The following is a 7,048-nucleotide window of genomic DNA, read 5'->3' on the forward strand; positions in this document are numbered from 1 at the left end:
TGTGTCTAGGCTAACGATACTGCCTGATTACGTAGGGGAAATCACAAGAGACCCTCGTTTTCTGTCTCTTCTTTTTTTATATAAATATTTTTATTGGCAATTTCAACATAACAAATCATCAAACCATATAATCATATACATTATTTCCCCCCTTTTTCCCACCCCCTTCCATCCCTCCCCCCCACCAGAGACTTCCCTCCTCTCTCTGATTTCTCACCACATATTATTCTCTGCATTTTATAAAATTATACATATCCTAATGTTATCTATCTATCATGTTATCAACCAATAAGTTTGTGTATGTTTATTTAAAACCTGCCAAGGAGTCCAGTTCATTTTGTTGTCTTTTTAGATAATTTGTAAAAAGCTCCCATTCTTCCTTAAAGTCACAGTTGTCCTTGCCCCGCAATTTGTATGTTAGTTTAGCCCGCTCTGCGTAGCTCATAAATTTTTCTTGCCGCTGTTCTTTCGTTGGGATTTCCTCGTTCTTCCATCCTTGTGCGATCAAGACTCTTGCCGCTGTTGTAGCATACATAAATAAGTTCTTTGTTTTTCCTGGCAGGTCTTGTCCTACAATCCCTAACAAAAATGCTTTTGGGTTTTTTTACAAATGTCATTTTAAACATTTTTTTCAATTCATTATATATCATTTCCCTTTTTTTTTTAACTTCTCTACATTCCCACCACATATGATAAAAATTCCCTTCTTTTTCTCTGCATTTCCAACATGTATTTGACCCGGTTTTGTACATTTTTGCTATCTGTACTGGTGTAATATACCATCTATACATCATTTTCATATAATTTTCTTTCAAAAGACTTTTTCTGTCTCTTCAAAATCTTTGTTGCGTCTACTTCTGGCTGCCGTCAATCAGGATTTCCCAAAGCTCCGATAGCCAAATAAACTCCTCCCCTTCTCTGGATTTCCATTCCTCCAGGGTGTGTAAGAGAATGACACCTGCAAAGGAGTCCACACTTGTGTATCCACGTGAGTCACTGTTCTAATTAGAAGGAAGCCAGCTCAGAGGAGGGACTTGCACAGAGGCACAACATGCATCTTGGAGGAAGAGCCGTAGCTCAGTGAGCTTTGCATGCAGAAGGTCCCGGGTTCAACCCTTGGAAGCTGTGGGAAAGACTCCTAACTGAACCTCTGGAGAGCTGCTGATACTGCAAGTCAGTGTAGGGAAAACACTGACTCAGTATAATGTAGTTTCATAGGTTCTGTGTTCTCTTAGAGGGGGTGATTTTGCATCTTTAGCACCAGCAACAGTCCACTTGCAGTCCATGTAGAGACAAGACATAATCCTGCAGATGAAATAGATGACTGAATGGAAGGAAGGAAGGCCAAAGCAGTGACTCGTGCAGGAACACAACAGGCACCGTCCTCTGAGGGAGAGAGATTGTGCTGTGCCTTTACACTGGGAATGATCCACCTGCAACTAAGGAAGATAAAGGGCAGAATCCTTCCCCCCGCCCCAATAACAGATGGAAAGAGTCTGGGCTAGAGCAATATACACGGGACATCTTCCTTTCCAAGTGGATACTCAACCTGTGGGTCCCCAGATGTTGTTGAACTACAACTCCCATCACCCCTAGCTAGCAAGGCCAGAGCTCAGGGATGATGGGAGTTGTAGTACATCTGGGGACCCACAGGTTGAGAACCGCTGCTTTAGACTCACAGGAGCACTCTTGTCTGCCTGCCTGCCTGCCTGTCTGTCTTACTTTTATTAATCTATTTGAAATGTTACAAAAACAAATGTATACCCAGTAAAATAAAGTCACAAAACAGACTACATTGCATTATGAAGGGAGACCATTTATCTACAGTTACGATATGAAACTGAGAAATCCCTTTCTCTTTTGCATGCTGCCAGTGGGTTTATTCGTCTGGAGGATCTTGGACATTTAATAGGATTTAAGTACATAGCCCATGTAGTCCAGCTCTGTCTTCTCACAATGGCCAGCCAGATTCCTGTGGGAAGCCTAAAAACAGGACCTGAGTGCAACATCACTTGCCTCACCTGGTATTCTGGTTTTCAGCTGCACAGTGCCTCTGACAATGGGGGTGGAACATAGCCATGACAGCTAGTTGCCATTGACAGCCATATCCCCTATGAATTTGCTTTGTCCTGGATCTTGTTTACCTTGTTTGCCTTCCTTATAATGCTTTATACCATGTGAATGGTAATTATCAAGATCAGGGACGGGGGAGTTCATTACAAGGGAGAGCTCTTTTGAATCCTGAAAGGGAAGGAGTGAAAGTTGTATTAGTTACAGCATATTCTCAAGGCACACATTCAGTCTGGATTTGTTTATATTTGTGAGAATATAAAGTAGTACTGGTTTTTGTTTTTTTAATGGAACTTATGAGCCAGTCCCCCTTCAATTGCTCAAGCTGCACATCATGCAACTTTTGGCGGCGCTTGGCTCTGGGTGGTGGAGACAGCAGTTCTGAGCTAGCAGAGCTGGACAGCTCTGATAAGGCCTTATCAGATGTCAGAGCTGACGGTTTGGGCTCGTGGGTGGGTGACAGGGCAGAGCTGGGAGGCAGAATGTCAAGTGGAAAATCCTTCGGGGGGGGGTGTGCAAACGTGTGTGTGTGGCAGGCGGGCATGCATTTAAGCATGAGCTTGTTGTTTAGTCATTCAGTCGTGTCCGAATCTTTGTGTCCTCATGGACCAGAGCACGCCAGGCACTCCTGTCTTCCACTGCCTCCCGCAGTGTGGTCAAACTCATGCTGGTAGCTTCAAGAACACTGTCCAACCATCTCGTCCTCTGTCGTCCCCTTCTCCTTGTGCCCTCCATCTTTCCCAAGATCAGGGTCTTTTCCAGGGAGTCTTCTCTTCTCACGAGGTGGCCAAAGTCTTGGAGCCTCAGCTTCAGGATCTGTCCTTCCAGTGAGCCCTCAGGGCTGATTTCCTTCAGAATGGAGAGGTTTGATCTTCTTGCAGTCCATGGGACTCTCAAGAGTCTCCTCCAGCACCATAATTCAAAAGCATCAATTCTTTGGCGATCAGCCTTCTTTATGGTCTAGCTCTCACTTCCATTCATCACTACTGGGAAAACCATAGCTTGAACTATACGGACCTTTGTTGGCAAGGTGATGTCTGTGTGCAAAGAGTGCTTGCAAAAGCTTTGACCGCTAGTCAGGTATCTTGAAGAAGGATGGGACTAGATCTCAGCCGAAAGACAGGCCAAGGAGAAAATCCAGCTGGGGGCAGCTGGCAACAAATTGGTCGAAGGGTAGATAGAGGAGTCAGCTTCAAGTCCTCACAGTTTAAGCTCCCTGCCCCATACTTCACCCACAAGAATGAATGCAGGAAACACATGCAGCATCCTAAGCGTAACCTGATAAACTCAGCACCTGGCAGGGGAGAGGCTCAATCTCTGTCTGGAGCCTGAGGCAGGCCATATATGGCCTATTATTATTAATTATTATTATTATTATTATTATTATTATTATTATATACCGAATATCTCAGGGCAGTTCACAGCATAGAAATACAAAATAAAAACACAAAACACAAAACTTAGAGAGGTCAATGAACACATATCTTATTTTAATGAATTGACTTTTGCACAGCTTCGAAAAGCTTTTACAGAGCTACGACTAAATACAATAAGCTCTGCTTATAGAGATGGGAGACATAGAGGCATACCAAAAAACGAACGTGTTTGCATTAGGGGATGATCTGAAGTAGAGGACCTTATGCATTATATCTTGCACTGTCCATTATATAATGATGCAAGAAAAAGATTTTTGGTACCTATAACGACAGGGTCCCCTGGCCAGAACCCCCTTGATATGATGTTATATCTCCTTGCAGACACAGATAAGTATGTGACCTGGCGGGTAGCACTTTTTGCAACTGCTGCTAGGAAAATTAGAGCAAATTATATAGCCTAGGTAGCCATTAACTGTAAAGGAGATGAATTTATTTGATCCTATCTATCTACCTCAGGCTATGCTCTATCTTTGTCACCAAACTCAGAGTATAAATTGCACATTGTATTAATTGATATTGTTTTTAACATTAGTGACCATGTGATGATTTTAGCTTATGAATTTTATTGTTTAATGTTTTTATTTGTACATTGGGGTACTTTTATAGCTTTGTTTAGAGTACGTAATGTTTTAATAATATAAATGTTTTAAGTCTTTTTTTTACCAATTCAGTATATTTTCTTTTAATTGTCAAATAATTCTGTGTACATTGCGGCAGCCTTTGGCTATGTGCAATAAAACTGACTGAGACTGAGATAATAGAAACAAAAACAAAACAAACCCGTGTCTTTTGCCCACCCCACCCACCCAAAAATTGCATATCCTCCTGCTTGGTGAAGAGTTCTTGAGAACTCAAGAACCTGCTCAGTATTTTGTGACGTTCTGTCTGGTCCAACTGATGGTATTGCAGCTTTTAGAAATCCCATTAAAGACCAAATGCAGGTTTAAGGTAAAGGTAAAGGGACCCCTGACCATTAGGTCCAGTTGTGGCCGACTCTGGGGTTGCAGTTTACAAACGCTTTTAAGGCACCCAACACGTCCAGGTGCCAGAGCAGATACAGGACATCAGATACAGCCGACACGGTGCTCTGCAGATGTTGCTGAACTCCAGATGCCACCATCCCTCTCCACTGGCCGTGCTGACTGGGGCTGATGGGAGTTGGGAGTTCAACAGCCCCTGGACAACACCATGTTGACTACCCCAATATATAGTGTCCAACTTTGCCCTCCATCTCCTCCATTCTCATCCTTTTCCCTCCATTCCCATCCCTTTTTTTATCTTCCCTGCTCCTTTTGTTCTGCACAAGCCCATGAACTGTCTGTTCCCTTGGCCGCCTTCTTCCACACTAGTTACCCTTCTCTGTCAACCCACTTCTGCCACCAAATTACTTCAAGATCTCCTTCAACAAAGCCTTGCCTGAAACACTCAAAAAGCCTTGCCAGGGAAGGAGCTACACATCTGTAGCTACAAATCTCTGCCCTCTGAGGACTCCCATTTTAAATCCTTCACAACTATGATGGCTAGAAATTTAAGATTGTCTATTTTTTAAAGAAATTATGCCAGATGTTCCGTTGAGGTTGTTGAAATACAGAGGGGTGGGTGGGTGTGGGGGTGTAAGGCTATGTTCTGACAAACTTCTGTTCTTGCCCTTGAGTATAAAGCCAAACTTTTCTGGCTTTGTGCTTGCTAGCAATGGGTAAAAACAAGTATGGTGTGTGTGTGTGTGTGTGTGTGTGTGTGTGTGTGCTGAAGAGTCAGTTTTCCTCTGATGTAAAATTCAAGTGAAAGCATCAGCCAGTTCTCTGAAGTGTTTTTATCTCTGGGGCCAGATAATGCGAAGAGTCTCCACAAAGAGGAGGACGAGCACATCTCAACACAACAAGTCTGATCACTGGCTTTGCTCCTCTGCTTGCTCTGCTGACAGTCCTTGGTCCCTGGAAGTGCATGGCTTGGACAGAGCAGAATTAATTCACACTGCAGTATATTCTGAGGGGAAGAGAGACTGTGAGGATCCCAGCTTGACTGGCTCCCATCAGCCATAGTGCAAGTAGACATAAATAAAGACCGACGAGATGGTATCTTTTATCGGATCAGCCATTTGCTCAAAGATGTTACAAGTGCTTGGGCTTCTGTGATTATTTTATTTATTTGCCTGGCAACATCAGTGTGCATAGCACTTTGCAGTGAGGACAAAATCATAGGTCCCTGCCCTGAGGGGCTCACAGTTTAAAATCTGACACAGGGCAAACAACAAGGAGAAGGACATGGAGGTAGGAGATCATTTCAGTGGCAAATGCTCAGACTTCATTTGCCTCCAGACTGCCAGGATTTGCAGGAGGGATCCCAGCGCGTACCAAAACTTTAGATTTTTGCAATTAAGGTGGATTAAAGTGCTCTGTTGCCCTTGTGCAACAAATCCACTTTTTAAAAAGCAACAGGCGTTTTGCAGTTTGGAAAGTAATAAGGAAAGGAACTGGAAAGCGTGGGATGAATGAATGATTAAGGGGAATGCGTGTAGCCCGTCCACAAGCAACTCCGGATGAACGCTCATTGTTGTGGCTGTTAGCCATGATGTCTATGCTTTGCCTCCATGGTTGGAGTCAGTAACTATTCAGAGTGAACATAGCTGACTCTTCTGGAACCTGGGGTTCCAGAAGCAATCCAAATTTTGGACTTGCAGAAGAGAAAAGAGATCTTGGCATATACAGCAATTACATTTCTCCCAGAGATCAAGGCGGATTGCTTCCCTTCTATGAAATTGTTTTTCAAAGTCAACATATGATCCTAGAATCTCATGTGTTGGGAGCTACTGTAACGAGAAGCTATTTAACAATGCAATAAAAGCACATGCGAAATAAGTGCTCACACACATATAGAGAGTTTCTATTATTCTAAGCATAAAAACTATTTCAAATCCAACATGAATACCAGCTAATAATAAATATTAATGCAGTTTCAACATTTAATGCATCAATGTCTCTTTTAAGATTCGTGAACCAACCTTGATTCACTTTGGTAAAGTGCAGTTTGGGCCTTTAGAAGATGATTTGACCCAAGAAAGGTATCTGCCCTGGTCTGCCAAAGGAGATCTACAGTGTGAGGCTCAGCTGGCCCCAAATGATTGTGATGTATATTTGTATTTTAATGCCTCTTGCCTTCCAGTGAGCTTATGGCAGCATACACGTCCTCCCCTCCTACCATCCATTTTATCCTCAACAACCCTTTGAGGTAGGCCAGGCTGAGAGACAGGAGCTGGCCCCAGATCATAAACATCCATGAATGAACAAGGAGCCGAGCCTTGGTTTCCCTGGTTCAAAGCTGACACTCCCAGACCTTCCAAGTGTCCCTATTTTCCAGGGACAGTCCTTGATTAGAGAAGCCATCCCAGTTTCTGATTTAATCCTGGAATGTCCCACTTTTCCTTAGAATGTCCCTATTTTCATTGGATAAATGTTGGAGGGTATGGAATTATCTGACCCCCAAACCGTCTGAAGGCAATCCTGTATAGAGAAGTTTTCTTAATGTTTAATGTTTGGTTGTGT

The sequence above is a fragment of the Podarcis pityusensis genome (genome assembly GCF_964106645.2).
Source record: "Podarcis pityusensis genome assembly, chromosome: 17".
NCBI classification, from domain to species: domain Eukaryota; kingdom Metazoa; phylum Chordata; class Lepidosauria; order Squamata; family Lacertidae; genus Podarcis; species Podarcis pityusensis.